The sequence below is a fragment of the Acomys russatus genome, chromosome 3, assembly GCF_903995435.1.
Source record: "Acomys russatus chromosome 3, mAcoRus1.1, whole genome shotgun sequence".
NCBI classification, from domain to species: Eukaryota; Metazoa; Chordata; class Mammalia; order Rodentia; family Muridae; genus Acomys; species Acomys russatus.
In genome coordinates this window covers 43391734-43409730 of record NC_067139.1, presented here as the reverse complement: position 1 = coordinate 43409730, position 17997 = coordinate 43391734, and positions in this window count along the sequence as shown.

The following is a 17997-nucleotide window of genomic DNA, read 5'->3' as shown; positions in this document are numbered from 1 at the left end:
ACACATGAGGAACTGTATTAAAGGGCTGCAGCATTTGCTTGAGAACCACTGCTCTGGATCAAATCCTAGTAAGGGCTCATAGCAGTGTGTACTGACAGACTTTGGGCTTCATTAGGGGGAAAGCCCCAGTCTCTGAGTGTCTAAGCTCTGGTCTCACAGAGGACTTCACGCATGTCAAGAGCCTGGTAGACAGAAGATAGAGTTTAGAAAGCCTGGGGGCTATGGTAGCATGAGGGGCAGCCGGGAGTAAGTGGAACTGAGGAAGCTAAAAGGTACCCACTCAGCCACCCTAGTAAACCCCTGTGTTCCCGACTCCCCTAGAATGCCTTCAAACCTCAGGCAAACATCCGAACCCACGCCCTTAAAATGCTTCCAAAGCCCACCGTGGGAATGACCACAGACAGACAGCTTTCATAAACAGCTTTGTATACCCAAAAGTGTTTGTTTACAATAAACAAAGATACCTTATAAGATTTAAAAGGAACCAATAAAGTCTTTAAAAGTGAGTTTGTGGCCAGAGACAGGACTAGGCAAACAGGTAGCTGTTGGCAGGAATCACTGTTTTAAAAGGACCTGAGTGGCCACCTGGGTGTAAGAGGAGACACTGAACACACTGTACAGAGCACTAGACCAAGGGGGAGAACAAGTAGCCAGCTCAGAACAGAGGGAAGCGACTCCCAGGGATAAAGGGGATTGGAGAGGCAGCAGGGGAGTGGGGAACAGCAATACCGCACCCAGGTCCCCTCACCTGTGGTGGCTTCTAACGGCAGCATCCACAGGAGCCCCCTCTGTAGATTGTCTAAGAGTCAGCTGAGACGACAGCGAAATGGAGTAAGGTGTGTGATTGGATGAGAGACCTGTGGGCAAGGCCCAGGAGGCCGAGAGAGTGAGGGTAAGACTGAACAGGTACAGTTTTCTGTGCCAGGCAGAGAGTTTGGACCTGGGATAGTGGTGACACGGATGTTTAAACCAGACAAGGAATGGTTAGGTCTACAGTTTGTATTTAAAACGCAAAGGCAAAAAACAAAACTCGATGTTATATAGCAGGAGACTGAGAAGAGGCCTCTGTGTTAAGAGACAGCCGATGATGGGCTAAGTCAGAAGGTAAAATGGATGAGACTTGGAGTTGACTTGCTCATTGCTAGACACAAGCCTCTGAGAATCTCTGCACGCCAGTGGTGGCCTCGGGACCTGAGGCTTGTCTTGTATCTGCATCCAGGATCCCTGCCAATGACTGGCCTGCTGCATACCTGAAGAGCAAAGCGTCCACCAAGAGTGGAGCTCCCTTCCACCGCGACCACTCCAGAAGCTGCAGTTTTGATTCTCACCAGCAGATGGCAGCATAGGAACGAAAGGGAGACAGGGTGTCATGGCCCCTCACCTCTTGGGAAAGAAGTTGAACTGGATATCAGGGTCTCACCAACAGGCAGAGGACTCATCACCCTTACTGACTTCGAGATGACAGCCTTGCCGCTGGAGAACTGCAGACCCCCAGAAGCTCTGCCCAGAGTCAAGCATCAACACCTACCTCCTCGTCACCCTCAGGACGTCATGGAATGGGAACCTCGATACTCCCTTTTACACTTGATAAGAAGGTTCAGAAAGGTCAAGTGACATGTCCAGACCCACACAGGTGAAGTGCCTCCGAATAAGGCCTGGACTCCCGCTATCTCCGTCAACACTTGAGCCCGCCCTTCAGATACCATTACCCTGACCACACTCTGAGGTAAATGGCTCTCTCTCCCCTCTTAATCTCCCCTCCCTCTCCTCTGCCCATTGTGATCCTCCTGATGGCCTCCTCTGAAGACATTTGAAAATTAGACAGAGCCTCAGGGTCAACATCCCAGGTCCTGCCGTCATGGTTTTGCAGAACAGAGACCAGCTGGTTACAGGGTTTGAAGTGTCTCTTCCCAAACTTCTTCAGCTCTGTGATCTTCTTCCTCCTGGTTACTGGAAGGGCGTAGATATTTATTTCCATCTTGCAGATAAAGAGCAAGAGGCTAGGGAGTTTGGAGCCCCCACCCACCCCACCCCCAGTGAGTAAGTACAAAGAGGGATCTGGAACGCCTGCCCCCTTGGCTCTCCACGTGCCTGACCCCCCCGCTGACGTAATGTGGTCTGGACATTGCACTGGGTCCTTCTGCCCAATGCTGGGCTTCAAAGTCCAAGAGGAGGCTCAGTCACTAGGCTCCCAGGCAGCTCCTCAGCCCTATTTCAGCAGGTGTCCAGGCAGATGAAGGAAACGTGATGAGCATGTGGAACGCCTTCCTTCCTGCCCCACCAAGAGGCAAGGCAGTGGATGGTTTCCAGATGGCTGCCCAGGGGATTGGACTTCGAGTTGACTACTGCAGCTAACGGCCATTTGGGCCCTTTGCAACCTGCAGCTCTCTCCCAGCCAGAAGGAAGCTGAGCCCACTCCAGGCTGTACTAGAGGAAGAAGGAGTGGGGAGCAAATGCATGCTTTCCTAGCCAGAATGTAGGCTGGAGAGGACACAGCACAAGAACTGTGGAATTAAATTTTGTCATGTGATGATGTGTGAGTGTATACATGTATGTGCGAATGAGTGCATGTGTGTGAGTACGTGTGTAAGTGAATGCATTTGTGTATATATTGTGAGTGTATGTGAGAGTACATGCATGGGTTTTGGGTGTGTATGAGTGTATGTGAGAGAATGTGTGTGTCAGGGTGAGTGTGTGTCTGAGTGTATGAGGGTTTGAGTGTGCAAATTTGTGACTGTGTGGTATGTGTGTGTGAGTAAACACGTATGTGTGTGCCCATGTGTGTGAGTGTGTGTATGATGGAGTGTTCATGATGTGCATATGTGCTCACCCAGATGTGTGCATATGGACGCCAGGTGTTCATAACAGGATGACTTCCAAAGTCACCATCCACCTTATTTTTGAGACAGGGTTTCATACTATGTTAGAATTAGAGGAACAGAAGTGATAGAATGAATCTATGAAAGCGTGGTTGATATATGTCAAGGGGGGGGTGTTACAGTGGCTCGCAGGCTGTTGTGGTGGGTATCCTTGGCTGACAACTTGATTACATCTGGAACCACCAATCCCTGGGGGACACTTGAGCTACTGCAATGGGACCAACACTGTCCTAAACCCAGAGAGAAACTAATCAGACACGACAGATCCATCCCAGACAAGAGAGGTGAGCCAAAACCAGAGATATTTCAGTTGCTGAGTGCTGTGAAAAATACTGAACAAGGAACGCAGGAAGCAACTTTGCACAGGGGGCGAGAAGGCTTTTCTAAGGTGATGCTGACAGGTCAGGGGGTTGAAAGGAAAGAATCAAGGCAGGAATCAAAAGATGAGGGGTAGGGAGGGGAGAACACACAGGGAGAGTGAGAACAGCAAGTGCAAAGGTCCTGTGGTTTAGGGGCAGGTGCTGTGAACCAGACTCTTGGGAGAGTAGGAATGAGGTTCTAGAAGCAAGCATGGCTTGACAGATCTTCCCGGTAAACCTGGGGGGGGGGGGGTTATACACTTGGCCTCCACTCCCTGTAAAATGCTACTGTAAAATCACCTTGTGTGTATTTCCTAACACCTACTCCATGCCAGGCTCTGTCCCCCAGGAAAGCGGTGGCGGCAGGATTTCCCCTGTCCCACACCTGAGGAGAGCAGTTGCACTTAAAGTGCTAGCTACCTGGGACTCAGCTGTGGGCCCAGAATTCAGCACCATTGTTGTCAGCACAGTGACAGCGGTGCCTTCTCTGCAGATGCCTTCTCCAGAGGCCCTCTCCAAGCCACTACCTCCTTTCATCCTCAGCCCTACAGGATGATGCCACTGTACCCCTCTGACCCAGCACAAGCTTTTATTACTTTATTTTCCTTTGGTTGAGAGAAAGAGCCGCCTGTTGCCCAGGCTGGCCTTGAACTCACTGTGCAGCTCAGCCCGAGAAGCAGATACCAGCACATCAGTTTCAGTCAGTGCTGGAGACTGAGCCCGGGGCCCTGTGCACTCCGGCTAAGAGTCAACCCTCGCCCAAAGCAGAAGCACATCGATAAGTGGTATGATCCAAGCAATGCTTTGGTAAAATGAAGGTTTCCACTCACACAGTCACCCACTCATAGCCTGTGGATGAATGGGGACAAGTGTCAGAAAAGTTAAACCATGTCCCCGAGGCTACGCAACTGTGAGGGGCAGAACTAGTGTTTAATCCCACAGTGACCCCTGCCTTACTCTCAGAGAGAAGGCCTGCGGCAAGAAAAGGAGAGTAACTGCTGGGACACTTGGGGAACTTGGCCTCTGGCCTGGAATCCAGCCTCCAGACATTTTCCTGGCCTTAGCCCAGCCGGCTGCGCTCCAGCGCTCTCGTGGCTCTGCCCTCGCGAATGATAGAGTCTGCTCTCAGAGTTTCCACTCCAGAAGCACCCCAGCCTGATTGTCCTCAGAGATGTCCGATTAATAAGACTTCCCAGCCTGAGGACGCCGAGGTCCCCACACAGGCTCACCCCGCTGCCCTGGGCAGCTCAACTATTGGCTATCTGCTAAGCAGTACCTGGCCAGAGGGTGAGGCCAAGCCCTGTGGCCCAGCCAGTCAGAGTTCACCTGCTGCACTCCTGTGTGACTACTCTGTCACCCCTGCTTCTATACCACCTTAGTTGCTTTGGTTTTCCTGAGAGAGAGAGAGAGAGAGAGAGAGAGAGAGAGAGAGAAAGCAGGGAGGTTAGGAGCTTTGGGGACCCCCAAAGGGCCTTGAACTGCCTGAGAACTTGCAGCTTGAAGCCTGACTGAAATGCTCTAGGCTTTGGAGCAACAATAAACCATGAAATGGTGGGGAGCCCTGGCCCTGGAAGCCCCCCTGCACCCTGGTTCCTGAGATCAGCTCCAGCAGGGAGGAGCTGGTCCTAGCTCTAAAGTCCACTTGTGCCTCGTACCCACTTCATGCCATGGGAACTATCCAGGGAAGAAGGTGGGGCCCCTGTGTGTCATGCTGGGGCTCTTCGGGTGGACCAGGAAACTGGATCATGCAGAGGGTTAGCCTCATCACACCCAGGGGCCTCAGCCACTCATGCCCTCGCAACTCTCTCCAACTCACAGCCAGGATCTGCTCTGGAACTCTTACAGGGTTCATGGCAAAGCCCGTGTCTGATTTCTTCATTTCTGCAGTGACGAAGTGACCTGGGTTCACTGGTGCCCAGGAGAGGGTCCAAACATAGTCACATGGATATAGAAAAAAGGCAAAGCAAAGTGACAGTTACAGAGTGAATAACCGGCTGTCACCAGATACAGGGCTATGGGCAAGTCATAGAAGCTTTCTGCTCATTGCCTTGTGTGTAACAGTCACCATCTAAAAGACTCAGTGTGAGACTTGAATAAGTGAAGCTATGTGCCCATGAGCACACACTCTGAGCCAGCTTTGTGCCATCATCAGGCCTGTGTTCAAGTCATTTTCCATCACCTTCCTATATTCTGAGCTGAGGTCTGCAGAGGGCTCCGTCGATGCAGTGCATCTGCAAATGTGGCCAGAGAGCCTTCTCGTGTCAGTGTTGTGGTGTGTGGAATACAGGAGGAGCCCAGTCTGTCACTTCTAGTCCCCCCGGCAGTGCGGTCAGGGAGCCAGGGCACAGCTACCACTTACCTCAGCGAAAACGACCTGAGCCTCTAGAACTCAGCTATGTGTCTGTATAAGGGGACTGGCAAGTTCTCTACCCACATAACCCCCAACAAATAGGAGACTCAGTGCCTCCAATGACATAGCATCATGAGGGAACTAGAGAGGCAAGAAGTAAGATTTTAGGCTAGGGCCCTGTAGCTAGTGGGGAAAAGGTGTCACTGAGGGGTTAGGGGTGGATGCAGATGAAGCCCCTTTTGCTCCCTGGGGAATAACAAGGCACATCTAGAGTCCCAGCAAAGGATTCAGGTGGCATCAAATGGCTGGCTAGGCCAACCAGAGCCTACCCTTAGGCACACAGCAGTGTCCCTGGGTGTAGCTGTCACTCCATGGGGTAGGGGCATAATGACCCTTTTCTCATGCTGTTCACCTGGGGAAGATGATGGCCTCTGCAGCGAGGGTGCCCAAGCAGAAGGGAAGAGCACAGAGTGGGGAAATGCTGTGGTCCTTGAGATGAAAACAGACAGCACTACTTGTCTTGGGCACACTGTGAGCTTCCCTTGGACTGTGAAAACGTTCATCTGCAAAGCCAATCCCCTGGCCATAATCAGGGCTGCTACAAGGATCAAATGAAGGTAGTTTTCATTCATGGAAGCAAGATTTCAGGCACAATTTGGAACATTCCAGAAGCTTCCCAAATTGACCAGGTACCTTGATATTACAGAGATAACTATAAGCCTGCTTTCCTGAATGGGAGCGGTATTTTAAGCTTCCTCATCACCAGCCCGTTTCCTCAACTTAAACTTGAACAAAAAGATGGGACAGATGTGCATTTGATGGAGGACCTGAGACAAAATGTTTCTTCCTAATGAAGCCCACGAGGCACAGCTGGGCCCTGCTGGTTCCCACAGTTACCTACATCCGTTATGGGAGGGTCTACCTGGCACTTGGGGCCACACAGCCCAGTGGAGGGCTCCTACACTCCAGCACCCAGATCAGCGGTGTATGGGGTCCTTAGTACGACTCCTCCACTGCTAATGCTGAGGGAAGCCAAGGCCAAGCATCCCCCTGGCTCCCCAGTACTGCAGGAGGCCACAACTAGACTCTGTGAGGACCCACAGTGGGAGAGTAAAAACAGTGAGACATTGGTCCAGAGCCCACAAGAGGTGAGGAGGCAGCATGTCCCAGAATCCTTTGCACCTGACTATGTGCCTTCCCAATTCCTGAACACACACCACACCTCTGAGGCAACTCGCCCACTTGGCTTAGACTGGGGTCTTCTGTATTTGAGTTCCTACCTATAGCATTGACTGACACCTCATCACAAAATGAAACAAAAAACCAGGAAAGGGAGGTGGAGGCAGGGACTACAGAGCAGAGCTTGCCAGCTGCAGGTTTATGCTGGCCTCCCCAGAGCATCTGCATCCACATGGTGTCTGGTGGCACTTATTGCCTTCTTGCCTCTTGGGGCTCATTTGTCTGGTCTTTGGTCCTGCGCCTTTTGAGGCTCTACCTGCCTGGCACAAAGCTGCATGATCCACCCACTTTTTAAGGAAATTTCACCAGCATCCACAAGGAAGGTCTACTCTCATCCCTATCTCACAAGTCAGGACCCTGGTACTCAGTGCTCACCAGCAAAAAGTGGCAAGATCAAGGCTGCACTGAGCTCTTTGGGCAGGATGCTCTGCACTGGACAGGCACAGTGCATGCATGCTCACCTGAAGTCTTGCCCAGCTCCTGTCCCCAGTGCAGTGGAGGAAACAGACCTAACCTCAGGAGTTGGCATTCCTTGGAAATCGGGGATTATAGGGCCTAACAGAGGCTCCAGACTTCAGTTTCCCTGAATGTAAAGTGGAGATAAAAATACACATTTAGGGATGGGCAGTGGTGGCACACACCTTAAACCCCAGCACTCAAGAGAAAGAGGCAGGCAGATCTCTGAGTTCGAGGCCAGCCTGGTCTACAAAGTGAGTTCCAGGACAGAGAAGCCCTGTCTACACATACACACACATACACACACACACACACACACACACACACACACACACACACACACACACTGCCACAAAAAAAATACATATTTGGTTTAATACTAGCACTTGGGAGGCAGAAGCAAGTGGATCTCTGAGTTTGAGATCAGTCTGGTCTACAGAGGGAGTTCCAGGATAGCCAAGGCTATACAGAGAAACCCTGTCTCAGATAACCAAAAAGTAAAAAATAAAAATAAAAAACATTTGGTATTGTCACATGTGAGAATCAGTGTCTTGGATGCATTCCTCGCTTTGGGTTTCAGTTCTCCATCTGCGTATGGTAAAGAGCAAGTGAATTCACTCCCATACCACCGCCCCCCCAGCCCTGCTTAAAATGACCATTTCTAAGTATCCTCCAGGAGTCAGGGGCCACCTTGGGCCTTCCCCCTGGAGGCCACAGAAGAGTCAAAGCACTGGCTTTGTCACTGTGTTTAGCAGGACCCAATGCAGAATACACATGTAAGCCTCCTGTCCAAAAACTACCAAGAATCTCAGACAGCAGAGATCAGTCAACTGGGTACCCACCCTGCCAAGCAGCAGAGCCTGAGTAACTGCACAGGTCACATGCCCAGAAAGAACACTAGTTAGTGCCAGCCAAGGAGACATCTGTGTGTGGGAGCTGTACCCTAGGCTAGGGAGTGAGCAGGGCCCCCGTGGACTCAGGACGTTGTGGTCCATTCCAGGCTGCCTCTGCCACTCCATCTGCTCAGTTTCCGGCTCTGGCAGCCCCAGGATGTTTTTGTGCCTGGCCTGAGGACACTGGGCAACTTGTCTCCATGAAGGATCTTCCCACATAAGCTCCCACCTTCAGAACGGCCCCAGGCTGCAACGCTGAGAAAACAGGACCGACTTTCCTGGGGAAGCCTGTGGTCAGAGCAGAGCAGCTCTTGGCAGTCACTGAAAGGGTCATTTGAAAGCAATAGTGACCTTAGGAGGCAGGAAAACTGAACAGTGTGCTTGTCAAGGCTTCTCAGTGGGGCTTTTCTTATCTCTGTCCCTGGCCTGCCTCAAGCTGGGTTCAGAAGTTGAATGGCCAGGCCTGCTTCATTCAGACAGATGTATAGGTGGGGCACTGCACAAGGCGTCCAGTTGATGGATCGTTTACTGGTGGTGGAGATCTGGCAGCTCCCCGCTAAAGAGGCTTGTGTCCCATGCTGGCTTTGGCTGCTGGAGGAAGAAACGCTGCCTTGTAACTCCTCGGTACTCTCATGCACAGCCTTCTGATGACCTCAGGGCCAAAATTTCTCCTGGATATCCTACACACACATAGATACACACACACACCACACACACATACACACATACATGCACACACTCACATACATACACACACACACACACACTCACACGCACACAGGATTTAAGGGAGGAAGAACTTGCCCCCTTAACTGACCTTTCCCATAAGAAGCCCTCCCTAGGAGGCTCTAGAGTGTCTGCTCAGGGCAAGGGGCTGCCATAACAGAAGCTGACACTTAAAGTGGCATGGGTAGAACCAATCCTAGTGTGACTGCAACCTGGGAGGGGACCCTATAGCCACTGGCACTCTCCTGCCCTGTTCCCCTTGACCAGGGCCAATCCTAACACGTCCACGGCACTGATCGCAATTGTGACTTCATCTTTGACCCTGTAATTTGTCATGGAAGGACAAGACTGTGTTTGATCCGTGGCTTACCACTGTGTCCCCAGCTCCTAGCACATAGAAAAATAAGCTCAATAAGCTAAGGGCAGCAAGAGAGGGAGAGAAGAGGGCTGTTTCCCCATGAAGGAACCAAAGGGCAGGTGAAAGGTCAAGGTCACAGAGGATCCAGGCTGAAATTCGCAGGTTCAGTGCTGTGTTAGTGTGATCAAACACCTGACATAAACAACTTCAGGAAGAACGGGTTTATTTTAGCGCATACATGACCTCGTGGTGGAAAGTCACAGCAGTAGGTACATGAGGCAGCTGGTCACATGGCACCTACAGTCAGGAAGCAGAAAGGGAGAGAGAGAGAGAGAGAGAGAGAGAGAGAGAGAGAGAGAGAGAGAGAGAGAGAGAGAGAGATGAATGCTGCTGCTCTACTCAACTTGATTTCTCCTATTGTCTTCATTCTGGGGGCCCCATCCCATGGAATGGTGTCACCTTCATTTAAGGTCAGGCTTCATGTTAGTCAACCCAAGACAGAAACTCCATCACGGACATGATCAGAGCTTTGTCTTTAGATGATTTTTTAAGTCCTGTCAAGTTGACAAGTTGCACTGAGTATGGAGTGCCAGGCCCTGGAGATTAGCCACTAGGAAGAACCGGGTACAGAGCCCAGTAGAAGAGTTATCAACCCCAGAGAGGTCCTAGTAGGTGCTGGGGACTCTGGGGAGAGCAACATGGAAGACTGGGCACCACAGGGCCCCAGGGAGAACAGGAGGGAAGCCCTGGTGCCTGGCTCATCTGGGTATCAAAGGCTGACCAGGTAGAGGGAGGAATCAAATTCCAAGAGAATCTAGCCAGACCTGCAGTATGAGATCCTACTTCCATCCCAGGAGCCAAAAGAGTAAAAATTAGGCTAAATGTCCTTGTTGGAGTAGATATGGCCTTGTTGGAGTGGGTGTGGCCTTGTTGGAGTGGGTGTGGCCTTGTTGGAGTAGGTGTGGCCTTGTTGGAGGGGGTGTGGCCTTGTAGGAGGAGGTGTGGCCTTGTAAGAGGAGGTGTGGCCTTGTTGGAGGAAGTGTGTCACTGGGAGTGGGCTTTGAGGTCTCAGATGCTCAAGCCAGGCCCAGTGAGACTTTCCCCTCCTGCTGCCTGCTGATCCAAATGTGGAACTCTCAGCTCCCACTCCAGCACCACGTCTGCCTGCATGCTGCCATGCTTCCCACTGTAAGGGTAACGGACTAAACCTCTGAACTGTAAGCCAGCCTCAGTTAAAGTTTTCCTTCATAACAGGTGCCATGGTCATGGTGTCTTTCCACAGCAACAGAACATTGATTGAGACAAGGAAGATACAAGAACAGAAAGAATCATTTTCTTTCTTTCTTTCTTTCTTTCTTTCTTTCTTTCTTTTGGTTTTTCAAGACTGGGTTTCTCTGTATAGCCTTGGCTGTCCTGGTCTCACTTTGTAGACCAGGCTGGCCTCAAACTCACAGAGATCCGCCTGCCTCTGCCTCCCTAGTGCTAGGATTAAAGGCGTGTGCCACCATCACCAGGCAAACAAGAGTTTTCTTGAGAGCTAACGCTGCCCAGGGTCCACAGCCAGGGCCTGGAAGCACATCAAACAGCCCGTTCCCCAACCTGGGACTCAGATTCCTCCCACAGATACCAGAGTCAAGGTCTCACGGAAACGCACAGCCCAGCCAGCCTGTCCCTGCACCCCAGTCCCGGGGTTCACCCTTCTCATCCACAGTATGCATACTTCAAGAAAGCAAATTAAGAACACCTTCTAGGAGCTAGAGAGAGTGCTTAGTGAGCAAAGTAAAGGCCTGAGTTTTGGCTCCAGAATCCACATGAAAAAGCTGGACATGGTGGTGTGTGTATCCAATGTCAGTGTTGGGGACAGATTGGTCCCTTGGGCTTGCTGGCTAGCAGGCCTAGCCAGTGAGAAACCTCACCTTAAAAAGAAAGAGGATGCAGGAGGGAGGGAGGGAGGGAGGGAGGGAGGGAGGGAGGGAAATGAAGTGGGTAACACCTGAAGTAGGCCTTTACCACACACCACACACATGTACCTGCTACACACACACACACACACACACACACACACACACACACACACACTGGACTCCTACAAAAATCAGTCCATATGGCAAAGGAAGCCAAGGCCATGTCTCAGCAAAGCCAAAATGTGAGCTCTGAGGGATCAAAGCTGCTGGTGAGGATCACACTACCAGTTCCAAACTGAAGCCTGGATACAGGGGACCCACCCACCACAGCCCACATCTTCAGTATCCCAAGCATCAGAGGTGAAGCTGCTCTAGGATCAAAATAAATCTTCACTTTGCCAGGGAAGGTAACAACACCCCCGGGAGCCTCAGTGAACAGGTTCTGAAAGTTCAGAAGCATCGCGTTTCTTTCTGGGAGGTGGAACAGGAGAGGCCAAAATCAAAGGACAGCCTCCCTGCAGGCTGCAACCCAAATCACAGCTCCCTGGCTGGGCCAGGACCAGTTCTCAGATAACAGGGAGTCTACCATCCTGCCTGAATAAGTGGCTTTGTTAAGGGAGAAATCAGATCGCCAAGCCTGGGGCCTAGGGGAGAACAAGGCCTGGGACTTTCTTTTGCCATCTAACATCTAAGTGGACTGATGACAGAGGCAGCCTGGGAAGCTGGATAAGCCTCGCTCGGTCATGTGACATCTTGCTTCTGAGGAACCTTGGAATAGGGCCCAAGCTGTCCCCAAAGAATGGCACACCAAGAACCTCCAAGGACTGGCCTAGAATTGGGCCTGGGGGTGGTGTCTATCATTCTGAGGGACAAGGAAAGCTTTTCTCTATCTGCCTAGCCTCTTAGAAATGCCTTGGGTCATTTGGGGGTCCATGATGTGGTAAATATTTGTAGAGGGTCCTGTGGGCCGGAAACAACCAGCCACTGCAACTGCCTAGTGGTGAAGTTATGATCCCAGTTAGGCACTGGTAGTGACACATCAGTGCTATAGAGCGGCCGTGAAAAACGGCCTGCTCCTGGATGAACGGAAACAACAGAAAGGTTTTTCTCCTCGGTTCTAAAGTGGAAGTCGAAGTATTGTCAGATCATCTCCCCAGATGGCTCTGGGGATCTGTTCTATGCCTTCCCTGCCTCTGCTGTGGCCAGTATTAGAGTTCCTCAGCCAGGTCACACCCAGCCCCATCTAGCCGCTCATCTCAGCTTACCCATCCTCAGGGTGGACTGTCGCTGAGTGTCTGCATCTCTCTTATAACAATGGTTTAAGGGGCTTGAGAGATGTCCAATGAGCAAAGTGCCTGCTGTGAGCACAAGACCTAAGTCACAAACACCCACATAAAAGCTGGGGTCCGGGCTGGAGAGATGACTCAGAGGTTAAGAGCACTGGCTGTTCTTCTAAAGGTCCTGAGTTCAATTCTCAGCAACCACATGGTGGCTCCCAACAATCTATAATGAGATCTCGTGCCTTCTTCTGGCGTGCAGGCCTACATGCAGGCAGAACATTATATACGTAATAAATAAATCTTTTTTAAAAATAATAAAAAGCTGGGGTCCGAAGCATATATCTGTGACTCCGGCATTGGGGAGAGGTAGGGTAGAGATCTCTGGAGCTCACTGACCAGTCAGCCCAACCAGTCAACTCCAGGTTCAGTGAGAGGCCTTGTCACAAAGAAAAATAAAGAGCCAGAAAGTGATAGAAAAAGACACTTGACGTGGACATTTGGTCTCCTAGACATTATTCTCCACAAACACCATGTACATACATATATGTCAAATACACACACACACACACACACAGACACACACACACACACTATGTGTCAGATCAAGACACACTCTAAAGATCAGACAGTAGACATGAATGAATGAATGAATGAATGAATGAATGAATGGGCCTGTGACTACCATAGAGGGAGCTCACTCACTCTGAAAATAGTCCTGAGGCGTGAAGAAGACCTAGCTCAGCCTCAGAGCCACCTGGTGGTTGTGATCCACTCAGGAAGACCAACAGTATAAGCTGAGTACCCAAGCACTGGGAAAGAGCATGCTTCCTCCCCAGGCCTCCCTGGCTTTGCACAACATCACAAATTCAGACTCTACTGGTCTGGGTGTCAGCATGGACATGCCTCAAAGGACCAGCTGCCCTTTCTGGATATCTAAGCTAATTTTCCAAGCTCTCTACCCCCAGTGATCCTGGGACAAGGGAGCCAGAGAAAGATCTTATAGTGGTAGGGAATGGAGTTTCTTCTACTCTCTGGGGACTTGAGTTGAAATTCAAGTTCTGTGAGAAAGGAGATCAGAAATAAACTTCAGGCTAGGTGTAGTGGTGCACACCTTTAATCCCAGCACTCGGGAGCAGAGGCAGGCCGATCGCTGTGAGATCGAGGCCAGCCTGCTCTACAAAGAGAGTTCCAGGACAGCCAGGGCTATTACACAGAGAAGCCTCTATCTCAGAAAAATAAAAAAGTGAAGAAGAAAAAGAGGAGGAAGAGGAGGAGGAAGCTTCAGGAATTTTTTTAATTATTCTAATAGTTAAGTACCTACAACAGACTATTTGAAAAATGTATAGATACACAAGGTGCAATGAAACATGGAACCAACCACCTGCTAAAGCAAAGAGCTGACCATGGCCTGGAAAGACACCCTCACCTGATGGCTGCTCCTCCCCATCCCTGTAGGAATCACCACTCTCCTGGTCATTGTCACACAATCCCAGACTTCTAACCTCTTTCTAGTCCAACTTAGAATGTCACAGATTCATCAATGCTGTCCTGTGTGTCTGGGACAGATCTTCAAGGACTCCACTGTGTAACCTGCCTATACCATGCTTGATTGACATGTGGGTGTTGCCAGAATGTTAGGCATGAACTTCCTATTTCATTGCACAGAGGCAATGTCAAAGATTTAGGGAGAAAGGACCTAGGATAAATAAACATAATATTTTTGGGAAATGTGGGCAGAGCCTGGCTCAACAGATAGCAAAGGATCACCAAGCTGTACACTGTATTTTTCCCCAGAATTCTGGGAGAAACACCTAAGCACCTCATTCCTTTGCAGAGGTAAGCTCTGCATGTAACTCTCCCCGGCTTCTCCAGTGCTTACCTGTATGCACAATGACTTTGCCCTCTAAAAAGCTGGCCTCGAACTCACAGAGATCCATTTGCTTCTTCTTCCCAACTGCTGAGATTAAAGGCATGAGCCACCATGCTCAGTCCTTAGCCTGCAGATTTTTTTTAACTTTCTACAAATGTTTAGAAAATATTATTGAACAAAATTTGGCTAAGAAGAAGTAGAAAACCCGGATCGTTGATAACTAATTTGAAGAAAATGAATCATGAAATAATCCATTACAGAGAAGCCATTAGGCCATCAACTTTAGGGCATCGTTCCCCAAACATTAAGGGAAATCACCACTGGGTTTTATGCATAATTTTCCAGACAATAAAAACTGAGAGGCCACTTCTCACTTCGCTTCATGATCATAAAACAACCCTGGCATCAAGACTCAGCAGAGACACTGCTAAAGAAAAGGAGAGCGCAATGGGCCAGTCAGTCTTGTGTGTAAATTTAAAAGAAAATAAACAAGCTGTGGAGGTCACCCAGTGAGTAAAAAGCTTGTTTGCATGGCATGAAGATCTGAATTTGAGGCCGAGCACGCATGTAAAGAGCCAGATTCGGTGCACCTGTTATCCTGGCACTGAAAATATGGAGAAAGGAATAGACCTAGGATTTGATGGCCAACCAGGTTACCCAAATCTGCAAACTCCAGGGCCCACTGAGAGGCTCTCCTCAAAGAAGAGAAAGAAAGGTGAATGGCTTCTGAGAATGACACCTGAGATTGACCTCCAGCCTGAACACACGCACAACACACAAAACCAAGCCACAAATCAGTACTCCCGAACCCCAGCACTAAGAACCAGCAGAGGTACCTGTCTCTAACAGTCACTCTTTCTGTGTGTGCACCAGTTAGAAAGCTCAGCATTGAAGTTCAGGGGTCTGTTTGTCCTCGGAAGCCAGTGGTACGTTTGTCAGGGACGTCCTTTAGTGGGGTCAGCCCTTTGGACAGGGAAAAGCCTTGCGTGACTTCTTGGGTTTGGGCCTACCACCGCAAGGCAGCCGATGGGCACTCCTCTGGCTTGGCCACCTCAGAGACATTGGCTGCAGGGAGTCACAGCACCCAGAGCAAAGGCTGTCTGAGGGTGTCTGTGACCTGCAGCCCTAAAGCTGGCTGCAAGTGTTAGGATTCTGCTTCAGTCTGCCCACCTATGATGTCATTGCTTACCTGCCATGAGGGCGTGGCCCTGCTCTGGGCCATATAAAAGGACAAAACCGGCTACATGTCCCCCTCTCCCTCTTCCTCTCTAATGCCCCTCCCTCTCTACTCCTACCCCTCTATTCTCTCTACACTCTCTCTACTCCCCACGCGTGCGCTCTCTCTCTACTTCCTCTTATTCTATCTTCTCACTCTTCCTGTCTCTGTCTCTGTCTCAGTCTCTGTCTCTTTCTGTGTCTCTGTCTCTGTCTCTCTCTCTCTCTCTCTCTCTCTCTCTCTCTCTCTCTCTCTCTCTCCTCTCTGGGATATCATTCCCCTCTTTCCTTCTTTCCTCATGCTTATTTAATAAACCTCATATAACATAATATCTGGTGCCTTTATCTACCCTTATCTTATTATTAAGTATAAAAGCAAAACCCAATGCTTTCTTCTAGCCAGCCAGGTCTCTTTACTATTCCAAGGCAAAGGCTTGTCAATCATAAAGACCAAGCTCCTGGGGTGCTGGGTGCGGCTGGCCCTCAGCTCAGTCCTCCCATGGAGGAAATGGACTACAGTCCTTACCTAATCTTAGGGACAGGACATCAAGGAAACTCTGCCCATCTCAGCAGAGGGGATAGGTGAGAGAAAGAGAGTGACATAAGTCCAGGTTGGGGGAGCTTTCAGTACCAAAGCTGAGGAATGAAGCCTTAATGCTATTCTGAGCATCCTGAGCTGCTCAACCAGGCAGGAGGCAGAGGCTGAGGTATGCTGTAGGAGAGGGCACAGGGGTCAGAAGTCGTCAGAACCTGGTGTGCAGACCAAGAGCTGGCAGGGGAGCCCCAAGGCCAGAGGCTAGACTTGGTTCCAGCATAGCATCAGGAGGCTGGTCATGTTCGGCTCACTCCCCTATGGAAGCCTTGCAACTTTGGCCACCGCCCTGACCTCTCAGCCTCAGCTTCCTCCTCTGCAAGTGGTTTAATAGAAGCCCCAAGCATAGAACAGGGCACCCAATAGCCGGCTACCATTGTTTGTTATTTTTATCTGGCCAACCAGCTCCCTGGCTAGAGTTCAGGGAGGATCCTGACTGTAAAAAAACATTGACCACCACTCACTAATCAGAGCCAGGGTGTCAAAAGTAAGACAGTGTGCTTTGCTACTTTGTAAAGCCAGGCATCCACCCAGAGCGGTGGGTACGCTGACTGAGCACAGGGGACAGTTTTTCTAGGTTTCTTCCTCCCTTTCCCCATTGGTTGAGTAACAAGGAAAGTATGATTTCCCACATCACCTAGGCCTTATGTTTTCCTCTGCCACTTAACATCTGTCAGCTTCTCAACAAAGACCATATGTGGGTGCATCTCTACACTTCACAGCCTGTTTATTTTAAAGCTTACCATGCACAAGGCCTAGTCACATCTGCAGGTCATTAGGCAGGCCTTCCCGGTAGTAATTTTCTACTCTAAATTTCTAGCTTGGGCACGGGGGTAGCTAGACTAACAGATTAGGTGTGGGTGGCTAATTTAGCAGGTTACCACCAGGGAGGGCCCAGCTTTTCTTAGTCATCTGCGATTGGACCTAAGCCAACTTAAGGGGCTTTTATCTTGAAAATGAACCATCCGATTCTATTTCTTACAGCAGGCAATGTGGCCCTGCAGACCTATAGCAGGACAGTCATTTTCTAGAGAGAGGACCACCAGGACTGGGGAGATGGCTTAGCCAATAACGTGCTTGCCTCACAAGTGTAAGGACTAAGTTCGAGTCCCAGGATGCATGCTAAATACTTGGACATGGGGCTGCAGGTGCACACTTGTAATCTCAGCACTGGAAAAGTGGAGATGGGAGGACCCTTGGGTCTCAGCGACTAGCAGGTCTAGCACACCTGGCAAGCTCCAGGCCAGGGAGAGACCCTGTCTCAAAGAATGTAGGAACAATAGTGCAAGGAGATGTCCTGGGTGGGCGCACATCTTCCTGACTGGGCTGGTCCTACTGAAGCCATACTGGCAGCACCCTCCTGTTCAGTGGCTCACTCTCTGGACATACAGTGCCAGCCTACTGTCAAACTTTTGTTGACCCGACTCCTCTCTGCACACACAGGGCCTGGGTGATATCCTGGGCCCGGTAGCACTTCCTGGTATAGAAGAATGTTCCAAATATCAGAGAAAGCCAGGACTCCCTAGGTCCTACCAGCCCCACCCCTGCCTGGCGGAAAGCAGGCTAGCCTTTGGAAACACGCCAGTCCTCCACCTGTGAAAACAGCTTTCAAGTACTGGTTGCCTGTGAGCTTTCTACACACCAAGGCTTCAAGAAAAGAGCCCGGTTCGGCAGCACTGCATCAGCCTACTTTACAGATGTGCTACTGAGGTCTGCCTAGAGAAGTGAAGAGGACGGCAGAGCCAGGAGTGGTCCTGTCAAGATCTACACTAACACAGGCTGAGCTCGGAGCCACAAACTTCCAGCCTTCCCCTAACCTTCGGGTGCCAGCATTTCAGAAGGTTGCAAACTGCCCTCTCGCCTCAGGCTGTAAACC